Consider the following 12,566-nt stretch of genomic DNA (forward strand, 5'->3'; position numbering starts at 1 on the left):
TTTTTGTCCATCATGTATCCAGTGGATGTGGTTAAGTCTGAAGGCGACTCTAGGCAGTGACTCTTTCAGAGGATTTTGGCCAATGGGCCACAGTCCAGTCTTACCAAAATGTATATTGGAAGACTAAAGTTTGAAGTTAAGCATTCAACATCCTGGTGAATCCAATGATTAATACTGTTCAAGGATGGGCTCTCATACCAAGCACAGATGTCTGTATAGGTTAATTGGACAATTTGAAGCATAACAATGATTTTTCATTACATTAAAACAATACAAATCTTACATGATGCTGGAGTTTTGTTCTGTAAGCAAATCTAGTGTGTGTGAGTGTGAGAACGAGAGGGAGAGAATAATAGTGTGTGTGTGTGGGAGGTTTGGGGTAGATGTGCACAACCAGGTATTATGGAAAATGTGATCCATGGGTTCTCCCAGGTCCTGCTGTTTTTGTTGGATGTCAGTGATGAAGTGAGGTGGGCTGTTGGCTTGGGGTGCGAGCGGAGAGATCTCAGGCCAGGGAAGGTGAGGAGAGATGGGTGAGGCCGGAGCGCAGGGGAGGCAACCTAACACACTTTTAATGAAGACCCTGGCCTGCTCAGCCTGCATTGGGAGAGCACAACAGAACATAGCAGATGCACTGTCATAATCAGCAACACCACCATCAAGACATCCTCCCCTGGACTGGTCGAGAGGAGGGGGAGCACACAGTGTCTGAAGTTAATATTCTTATCAGGGCTTTGTGAAACTCCCCCCTCCTGCTGGCGCGGATGGTGCAGCCCTGGCTGTTTCTCATGGTCTCATGGTCACTTACTGCAAGAGTCAGCCACAGCAGGGAAAGGATACATACCCTGCTCCTGGAACTCCTCCATATTTACAGGGAAAGTTGGGATTTCTCCCCAAGTTCATGTCCTCTTGACTTTCCCATCCCGGCCAGTGGAAGTGGCAGGGGCAGGGACGGGGAGCTATTTTGTCACTGGCTAAAAGGTGAGTGACTAACACAACAGGATACTGTTCCAACAGTATAGGCCTCCACATAATGATCACCCTGCCTATACTCTGGCACTGAGCTCATTTGTCATAACGTATGACACAGGGCCAAAGGGCTACATTACATACACAAATTACTGTAGTTATATATATATATATATATATATATACACACTGGCCTATGTGCATTGATCCTGAGATTTGCTGCCCGGCCGTGAGACTGACGTCCCTTTTATAGAACTGTCATGTTAAAACAGCGGGAGTCATTTCGTGTGCACAGAGGTACACATTTGGAACGTGTCTTCTCTCGGGTTCTACAACAGCGAGCTCCTAAAGTACTGTGACAGTGGCAATTATGTTGTTTTGGCTCTGTACTCAGCACTTTGTATTTGAAAGACAATGACTATGGAGTTTAAAGTGCAGACTGTCAGCTTTATTTTGAGGGTATTTCCATCCATCGGGTGAACTACAGCACTTTTTGTACATAGTCCACCACATTTTAGGAGACCAAACGTATTGGTACAAATTCACTTCTATGTGTATTAAAGTAGTCAAACGTGAAGTATTTGGTCCCATATTCCAAGCACGCAATCATTACATCAAGCTTGTGACTCTACAAACTTGTTGGATGCATTTGCTGTTTGTTTTGGTTGTGTTTCAGATGATTTTGTGCACAATAGAAATACATGGTAAATAATGTATTGTGTCATTTTGGAGTCACTTTTATTGTTTCTAAAAATGTCTACATTAATGTCGATGATACCATGATTACGGATAGTCCTGAATGAATCATGAATGAGAAAGTTAACCTCCCGTTATGGGATGCAACCTGCAAAGTTACATCTATATGCAGATGATACAGCCATATATTCATGTGCTCCTTCTCTGGTTCAGTCTGTTGAAAAGCTCCAGACTGCTTTTCAGTCACTGCAAGCCTCCCTTTATGGTCTCAAACTGGTCTTGAATGTACAAACAAATTAATTCATGACCTTTACCAGAGCTAGAACTCTGCCTGAGAAATTTAGCATTGTCACATCTGGTGGCTTGTCCATTGAAAAAGTGTCATCCTCCAAATACCTAGGTGTTTGGTTGGTTGACAAGTTGTCCATGTGGATAATCTTGTGACAAAGCTTCAATTGAAATTGGGTTTTTATTTTCGTAAAAAGGCTTGCTTCCCGCTAATGACTAGGAAGAAGCTTGTTCAGGCCACTTTTCTCTCTGTAAATGATTATGGTGACTTGTTGTATATGCATGCAGCCTCCTCCGTCTTACAGAGACTGGCTCTGTTTATCATGCAGCCTCCTCCGTCTTACAGAGACTGGCTCTGTTTATCATGCAGCCTCCTCCGTCTTACAGAGACTGGCTCTGTTTATCATGCAGCCTCCTCCGTCTTACAGAGACTGGCTCTGTTTATCATGCAGCCTCCTCCGTCTTACAGAGACTGGCTCTGTTTATCATGCAGCCTCCTCCGTCTTACAGAGGCTCTGTTTACTGGCTTACAGAGACTGGCTCTGTTTATCATGCAGCCTCCTCCGTCTTACAGAGACTGGCTCTGTTTATCATGCAGCCTCCTCCGTCTTACAGAGACTGGCTCTGTTTATCATGCATCCTCCTCCGTCTTACAGAGACTGGCTCTGTTTATCATGCAGCCTCCTCCGTCTTACAGAGACTGGCTCTGTTTATCATGCAGCCTCCTCCGTCTTACAGAGACTGGCTCTGTTTATCATGCAGCCTCCTCCGTCTTACAGAGACTGGCTCTGTTTATCATGCAGCCTCCTCCGTCTTACAGAGACTGGCTCTGTTTATCATGCAGCCTCCTCCGTCTTACAGAGACTGGCTCTGTTTATCATGCAGCCTCCTCCGTCTTACAGAGACTGGCTCTGTTTATCATGCAACCTCCTCAGTCTTACAGAGACTGGACTGTTTATCATGCAGCCTCCTCCGTCTTACAGAGACTGGACTCTTTATCATGCAGCCTCCTCCGTCTTACAGAGACAGGACTCCGTTTATCATGCAGCCTCCTCCGTCTTACAGAGACTGGACTCCGTTTATCATGCAGCCTCCACCGTCTTACAGAGACTGGACTCCGTTTATCATGCAGCCTCCTCCGTCTTACAGAGACTGGACTCCGTTTATCATGCAGCCTCCTCCGTCTTACAGAGACTGGACTCAGTTTATCATGCAGCCTCCTCCGTCTTAGAGAGACTGGACTCCGTTTATCATGCAGCCTCCTCCGTCTTACAGAGACTGGACTCCGTTTATCATGCAGCCTCCTCCGTCTTACAGAGACTGGACTCAGTTTATCATGCAGCCTCCTCCGTCTTAGAGAGACTGGACTCCGTTTATCATGCAGCCTCCTCCGTATTACAGAGACTGGACTCCGTTTATCATGCAGCCTCCTCCGTCTTAGAGAGACTGGACTCAGTTTATCATGCAGCCTCCTCCGTCTTACAGAGACTGGCTCTGTTTATCATGCAGCCTCCACCGTCTTACAGAGACTGGACTCCGTTTATCATGCAGCCTCCTCCGTCTTACAGAGACTGGCTCTGTTTATCATGCAGCCTCCTCCGTCTTACAGAGACTGGACTCTGTTTATCATGCAGCCTCCTCCGTCTTACAGAGACTGGACTCTGTTTATCATGCAACCTCCTCAGTCTTACAGAGACTGGACTCTTTATCATGCAGCCTCCTCCGTCTTACAGAGACTGGACTCTTTATCATGCAGCCTCCTCCGTCTTACAGAGACTGGACTCCGTTTATCATGCAGCCTCCTCCGTCTTACAGAGACTGGACTCCGTTTATCATGCAGCCTCCTCCGTCTTACAGAGACTGGACTCCGTTTATCATGCAGCCTCCTCCGTCTTAGAGAGACTGGACTCAGTTTATCATGCAGCCTCCTCCGTCTTACAGAGACTGGACTCCGTTTATAATGCAGCCTCCTCCGTCTTAGAGAGACTGGACTCAGTTTATCATGCAGCCTCCTCCGTCTTACAGAGACTGGACTCAGTTTATCATGCAGCCTCCTCCGTCTTAGAGAGACGGGACTCAGTTTATCATGCAGCCTCCCCCGTCTTACAGAGACTGGACTCCGTTTATCATGCAGCCTCCTCCGTCTTACAGAGACTAGACTCAGTTTATCATGCAGCCTCCTCCATCTTAGAGAGACTGGACTCCGTTTATCATGCAGCCTCCTCCGTCTTACAGAGACTGGACTCCGTTTATCATGCAGCCTCCTCCGTCTTACAGAGACTGGACTCAGTTTATCATGCAGCCTCCTCCGTCTTAGAGAGACTGGACTCCGTTTATCATGCAGCCTCCTCCGTCTTACAGAGACTGGACTCTGTTTATCCTGCAGCCTCCTCAGTCTTACAGAGACTGGACTCCGTTTATCATGCATCCTTGCGCTTTATTACAAATGCCAAGCCACTCACTGACCATTGTACATTGTACCAAATGGTAGGTTGGACCTCACTTCATCTGCGCAGAAAGATACATTTGTATGTGTTCATCTACAAAGCCCCTTTGGGTGAACTCACTCTTTCCCTCTGTACTCTGGTCTACTTCACCACCAGCAGTTACCATACCCGGTCTGCTAGGTGGTTGCTACTTAAAGTCCCCAGGACATTCACAGTATTAGACAAGACTACCTTCTCTTCTTGTGCCCCAGACACATGGAATAATCTACAGTCCATGCTTCATCTAGATATGTTAGTGCCACTGAATTCATTTAAAATATTGATGGGAGACTCTGTTACAGAGGAGTGTAAATGCTTTTTTAAAGCTGGATCATGTTGTTGTATTGTATTGTTGTATGTTTTAATCCTGTAATGTATTGATTGTTGCTGCCTTCCCTTGAAAAAGAGACTCTGGGTCTCAATGGGCTTTTCCTGGTTAAATAAATACAATTGTAATGGTGAGAGGGTGGCATGTCTTGGGGGTATGATATTTGTGCATCTGTAACTTTCTCACTTATTATCATTACTCACAATGAATTTGTTCCAATACTAAAATGGGATACGCACGCACGCGCACACACACACACAAACGCAAACGCACACACACACACACACACACACACACACACACACACACACACACACACACACACACACACACACACACACACACATACACACACACACTACAAAAAAGTGCTGTAATTTCTAAACGGTTCGCCAGATATGGATGAAAATAACCTCAAATTAAATCTCAAATCCAAAGTGCTGGAGTACAGAGCCAAAACAACAACAAAAATCCACTGTCCCAATACTTTTGGAGCTGACTGTATATCTACAGGGAGTGTTATAGCAGACACACACATACATCCAGAACATGCCAGCCATCTCTCACAAGATCATTATGACAAACAAAATGCCAGAGATAAAAGAGTACTGGTGAGTACCAGAACAGAAACGAATTAGTGCATGGCAGTGTGCGTGTGTGTGGTTTTCATTTATATGCTGGCAGGCGGTCGCACCACATACACACAGACAGGCATAACTTGAGCTGGCTAAACAGGAAAGAGGGCATAAATCAGGACCGCAAACGACAGGCACCCCGGGGCTATCCCAGCATGCAATCTGTCAGTGTTGCACAACGAGCCCATCTCTGCAGCTCTGTCTTTTTCTGTCTGTGGTAGGAGCGACAGGACAGTCAGAGGAGAATGTAATCTTTTGGTTCTGCCAGTCAAGCTACCCCCCTCCTCCCAGCTAAACCCCAAGCTAATGTTTTGGCTGTAAAGTGGGGTTATAGTGTCATGGCGGGAGAAGATAAGTCTTGGATTTATGGCTATCTGTGTCAATTTGATAACACAAGGGCCCCAGGGCAAACGCATGCAGAAGTGATACATTTGGAAGGAAATTGTCATCTGGACATTACACTGCTGATGCTTTTCCTTTTCCCTTAATGGATATAGGAAGCTGGGACCTTAAAACAAGCTTGTAATCAGCTTGATGCTTATTTGGAGTTTTAAGATATCTCTGAATACTAATATCCATCTGTGAATACTTTGGCATAGAGGCTATACACAAAATTACTATACAGTATAATATCATTTCAAATGATTGAGACTATTTTAAAGGGATTTTCCTGTTCTCTTGTATACATTTTAGCCAGTAGTTCTGAAAGTAGGCTCACGAGCCAAAAGTGGTCGGTGAAAATCTCTCTCATCAACACAATCTTCACACTCAATTAGTGCAAATATGTACAAAAAGTATTTTATACATTTTTGTGTGGCTTAATTCGTAGGAAAACACATTTTTGTGCCGATATTCATTTAGAGGAGGCAAACTTCGGAACAATCTTTCAAAAGTTATTAGAGCAATGCATGATGTGCAATGTTGCTCTCCACTGCCTTTTTTGTGTCCCTCATTTATTTATATAAAAAAACAAACGTGTTAACAACCCAATATTGTTAATCAACCAGGTTGTCAACAAACTAAAAGAATAAACACTATACCAAGGCCATTGTCATAATTGAGTGAAGATACCTTAATAGAAAATGACAAGTAAAAGTCACCCAGGAAAATATTACTTGAGTAAAGCTCTAAAAATATTTGGTTTTAAATATGCTTGAGTATCAAAAGTAAATGTGATTGCTAAAATATACTTAAGCATCAAAAGTAAAAGTATAAATCATTTCAAATATCAGAGATCATCATCTAGATTCACTCATGTGCCAATTTTTTCTTGAGCGATGAGCAGGGGGCCGTAACATAGTTGCAAATCATTTGAAGACTGCAAACATAACGCAAGAAGCCTAAACAGATAATAATATTTGACTAAAACATTATTTCAAACCTTGCTTACATTTGTATACTATCTCGTACACTGAAGGTACAAAACATTAGGAACACCTTCCTAATATTGAGATGCACACTTTTTCCCCTCAGAAGAGCCTCGATTCATCAGGGCATGGACTACAAGGTGTCAAAATCTTTCCACAGGGATGTTGACCCATATTGACTCCAATGCTTCCCACAGTTGTGTCAAGTTGGCTGCATGTCCTTTGGGTGGTGGACCATTCTTGTGAAATGGTGTGAAAAACCCAGAGCGTTGCAGTTCTTGACACGGTGCACCTACTACCGTATACAACGTTCAAAGGTACTTAAATCCTTTGTCTTGCCTCCTCACCCTCAATTGCACACATACACAATCCCTGTCTCAAGACTTAAAAATCCTTCGTTAACATGTCTCCTCCCATCCCCGTGAGCCGAAGACGTGGTCGATTATGCAGCCCTCTGTACCTCTGGGTTAAATGCTGAAGACACATTTCAGTTGAATGCATTCAGTTGTACAACTGACCAGGTATGCCCTTTTCTTTCCCCTCACCTACACTGACTGAAGTGGATTTAACAGGTGACATTAACAAGGGATCATAGCTTTCACCTGGTCAGTCTGTCAGGGTTAGTACCTTCGGTACCTCAGGAGCCATGGAAAGAGCTGGTGTTCCTAATGTTTTGTACAGTCAGTGTATATCTCTATTATGCGTGGAAATACTTTGGATTTCCTAAATTAAAATCACTTGGAGCAGATTTGTTTGTGTTTTTAAAGTCTTATGTCCAACAATAAAAAACACAAAAAATGCTCAAAAAACATATTAAGCAAACCAGACGGCACCATTTTCTTTATTTTTAAAATTCTTTACAAAAAGCCAGGGGCAGACACAGTGAGTCCGCCAAATCAGAGGCAGTAAGGAAGACCAGGAATGTTCTCTTGATAAGTGTGTGAATATAACGAGTAATTTTGGGTGTCAAGGAAAATGTATGGAGCAAAAAGTACATTCTTTTCTTTAGGAATGAAGTGAAATAAAAGTAAAAGTTGTCAAAAATATAAATAGTATAGTACAGACACCCCAAAAAACGACTTATGGTACTTTAAAGCATTTTTACTTAAGTACTTTACACCACCAGTAATAAGGAAGGTTCTTGTGTGGCCAGACCTGACTGATGATTTAGGAGTTGAGGTAGGTGATTATAATTACATATTTTATTGACATCTGGAAGTCAAAGCCGGAAAAATGGCCAGAGGCGCTGGTGGCCTACGTAGGGTTGTGGTGGCTGGCTGGTGGGTGAACCAGTTTAGACAGAGAAACCTCAGCCCATAGTACATCTCTCGCTCTCTCTCTCTGTGTGTCTCTCTGTCTCATACAGAAACCCACTTCTCCTCCATAGATAATGGCCTAAGAAGCCATGTGTAATAAATTAAGTTCCATTCCAGCATGTTTCTGGCCTTATCTGATATTGATAAGCCCATGTCACAGCCTTCACCTCCACTGAGGAGAGCAGAACTACCATCAGGACAGGACCCCACTGTGTTCGCTCAAACTCAGTTTCCCCCCACCTCAGACTCAGTTATAAGCCATGTCTTTCCCCAGCTGTAACAGAGTGAGGATGGATTCAGGGTGACGAAAAGGTGACTTGCGGATGACCCTTTGCTGGGGCCTTCTATTGGGGTCATTCTTGAATTGCGGTGGGAATACTGTCCCTTGACTTTGGCACCATGTAAAAACACATTAAAACATGTTCAGTTTAATTTAACTGAGCTTCAAGTCTGTGTCCAAATTGCGAAGGAATTAAAAAATGATCCACACGCGCACAGCCGTTAATAAGGAGTTTGAAATGGTTTGGCATAGGTGCTCAAATCCTCAAAAAGTTATACAGCTGCACCATTGAGAGCATCTTGACTGGCTGCATCACTGCTTGGTATGGCAACAGCACCGCCCTCGATCACATGGCGCTAGAGGGTGGTGCGGACAGCCTAGTACATCTCTGAGGCTGAGCTCCCTGCCATCCAGGAACTCTATCAGGTGGTGAAGACCTGGAAAATGGTAAAAGACTCCAGCCACCCAAGCCTTAGACTGTTCTCTCTGCTTCCGCACGGCAACCGGTACCAGTGCACCAAGTCTGACACCAACAGGGGCCTGAATCGCTTTTATCCCCAAGCCATAAAACTGCTAAATAACTAACAAAAAGGGGTAATTGAGGTAATATGTACATATAGGTACGGGTAAAGTGACTGCATAGATAATAAACAGATAGTAGCAGCAACGCATGTGAAAAGTGTGAATGTATGTGTGTGTCGTCAATATGCATGTGTGTATGTGTTATGCATGTGTGTGTGTTGGAGTGTTCGTGTAGTACGTGTGGGTGTGTGGTTAGAGTCCAGTGAGTGTACTTCGAGCCTGTGCTAAAAAAATTATAATAGATAAGAATATAATAAGGGGGTCAATGTATATGGTCTGGGTAGCCATTTGATGAACTATTCGGCAGTCTTATGGCTTGGGGTTAGAAGCTGTTAAGGAGCCTTTTGGTCCCAAACTTGGCACTCTAGTAGTGCTTGCCGTGCGGTAGCAGAGATAAGTCTATGAATTTCGGTGGCTGGAGTCTTTGACACTTGTTAGGTCCTTCCTCTGACACCGCCTGGTAGAGGTTCTGGATGGCAGGGAGCTTGGCCCCAGTGAAGTACTTGGCCATACGCACTACCCTCTGTAGCCCCTTGCGGTCGGATGCCGAGCAGTTGCCATACCAAGCAGTGATGCAACCAATCAGGATGCTCCTGATGGTGCAACCGTAGGATCTGAGCATGCCAATTCTTTTCAGCCTTCTGAAAACGAATAGGCATTGTCGTGCCGTCCTCACGACTGTGTTGGTGTGTTTGGACCATGATAGGTCCTTAGTGATGTGGACACCAATGAACTTGAAGCTCTCAACCTTTTCCATTACAGCCCCGTCGATGTGAACGGGGGTGTGATCGGCCCTCCTCATCCTGTAGTTCACGTTCAGCTCCTTTGTCTTGCTCACATTGAGGGAGAGGTTGTTGTACTGGCACCACACCGTCTCTGACCTCCCTATAGGCGGTCTCATGGTCGTCGGTGATCAGGCCTACCACTGCCGTGTCACTGGCAAACTTAATGATGGTGTTGGAGTCGTAAGTGACCATGCAGTTGTGGGGTGAACAGGGAGTACAGGAGGGGACTAAGCACTCACCCCTGAGGGGCCCCCCCAGTGTTGAGGGTCAGCGTGGCAGATGTGTTGTTGCCTACGCTCACCATCTGGGGGCGGCCCATCAGGAAGTCCAGGATCCAGTTGCAGAGGGAGGTGTTCAGTCCCAGGGTCCTTAGTTTAGTGATGAGCTTTGTGGGCACTATGGTGTTGAATGCTGAGCTGTAGCATATTGTCTTGTTGGCAAGTCCACATACGGCCAAGTCCCAGCCTTCTGGCAAAGGCAACCAGATTGTCAGCCAAAATTGCCTGGTACTTGGTGGAATTCATTATGCCATCAATCTTAACCAGTGCCTCTTGGCCTTTGGAATTAAAACAGCCCCAAAACATCACTGACCCACCACCACATTTCACCGTGAGTATGAGGTGCCTCTCCTTGTTTGCATCTGTGTTTCGATGCCAAACATGCCGATGCTCATCTGACTGGAGCACCTTCTTCCAATCACAATTGAAACGACATTTGGCAAATTCCAAGCGCTTGTGTCTGTGTCTTGGGGTCTTTAAGGGCTTTCTTCTGGCAACCCTTCCAAAGAGCGTGTGGTTGTAGAGTTGGCCTGCAATTATTTCACAGTGATTCTTGGGGCTATGTTGCTTTTCTCACAATCCTCCTCCCTATCCTGGGGGGGGGGGGGGGGGGGCAAAATGCATTTGCGTCCTCTGCCCGTGAGGTTTTCAACTGTTCCATATCATTATATATTTTTTAATAATTAACAGTGCTCAGTGTATATTCAATCTTTTGTGGATCTTCTTGTAGCCATTACCAGATTTATGAAGGTCTACGACCATCTGTCTCTTTTGAACTGACAGTCCTTTTCTTTTCTTCATGGTGTTGGATGACAAAGGGACATTGCATGCCTGTTACCTCATTTTTATACCCTAGTTAAAAAGGAAGTGATGTAATGGCTCAATATAGTTCCTTAACACTTAGATAAACTTAAATAAGTGGAATTTAATTCCTGGTTTAATGTTGGTAGATGTTATTTACAATAATATTTAAGGGTGCCATTAATTGTGAACTTGATTTGGAGGACATTGATTTTTAATTAAATCAATAAATTATTTTGTTGGGTTCCATTGAAACATTAATAAAGTACAGTATTTTTCACATGTTGGTATTTTGAGTTTCTCTCTCAAATTATATTGTTTGTGCATTGCTAGTCAGGGGTGCCAGTAATTTTGGAGACCACTGTACATTTGAGGATTCCATTGATCATTTGGTGTCTAAATCCAAAGTTTCACTTGGTGTTTGTCAGTTTAAATGAAGGGAAACAATATTGAAAGCAAAATGAATAATCATATCACTATACAGCTTATATTTGATCATTTGTGGTCTCCATTTCAGTAAATGTACCTAAACATTTTCATTAGCGTTACCATCATTGGTGTTACTACTCCTAATGGTGGCACAATGTTAACATAATGGTATTTAAAAAGTAATTAAAATACCATATTAGTTTAATTAGAATGGGAAGGTGCACCTAAATACATTTAAAGACGGAATCTGTCTTAGGGACTGCCCCCACCACCATTATTGTTTATGTTGCTGAGCTGAGGTGCGTCACACAGCATGGTAAAACAGTTGTGTGCTCTTCTATCACACGTGCAATATCACCTGTCAGCTGTTGATAGCCATGGAGGACCTACAGAGATCACCCCCAATCTGCTATTTTCTTTCCTTCTTGAATTTTTTCAACATATGAAATATGACCAAATATTCCCCTGTGTAAAGCTAACAGAAAGTACATTTATTACATTAGTTCATCACCATACTCATACTAGCCATTGTTCATCACCATACTCATACTAGCCATTGTTCATCACCATACTCATACTAGCCATTGTTCATCACCATACTCATACTAGCCATTGTTCATCACCATACTCATACTAGCCATTGTTCATCACCATACTCATACTAGCCATTGTTCATCACCATACTCATACTAGCCATTGTTCATCACCATACTCATACTAGCCATTGTTCATCACCATACTCATACTAGCCATTGTTCATCACCATACTCATACTAGCCATTGTTCATCACCATACTCATACTAGCCATTGTTCATCACCATACTCATACTAGCCATTGTTCATCACCATACTCATACTAGCCATTGTTCATCACCATACTCATACTAGCCATTGTTCATCACCATACTCATACTAGCCATTGTTCATCACCCATGTTCAATTTGTTGTATCAGTCACCATTAGGCTTCAAACACTTTCTTCAAAAAATCTTCGAGCTAAATGTCTCAAACTTGGGAGACCAGACAGTACAGAATATTACACACCGGTTTGAGTCTCACCTCGACTACTCATGACCATTAAGGGAACCTTCTAATTCTACTTTAAACTAGAATAAGTAACTTTCTGGGCAACTAATAACATTTACATAGAAATGTGAGTTATGGATCTGTCATTCTCCTCGAAAGCAAGTCTAACTCTTTTCCTTGTACCACCCTCCAGCAGCACCTCACCCCGAACAGGCATTTGGGCTCCGGAATGGTGCAGTGGTCTAAAGCACTGCAAGAGGCGTCACTACAGTCCCTGGTTCGAATCCAGGCTGTATCACA

Source organism: Oncorhynchus gorbuscha, linkage group LG04 (genome assembly GCF_021184085.1).
Source record: "Oncorhynchus gorbuscha isolate QuinsamMale2020 ecotype Even-year linkage group LG04, OgorEven_v1.0, whole genome shotgun sequence".
Lineage (NCBI taxonomy): Eukaryota > Metazoa > Chordata > Actinopteri > Salmoniformes > Salmonidae > Oncorhynchus > Oncorhynchus gorbuscha.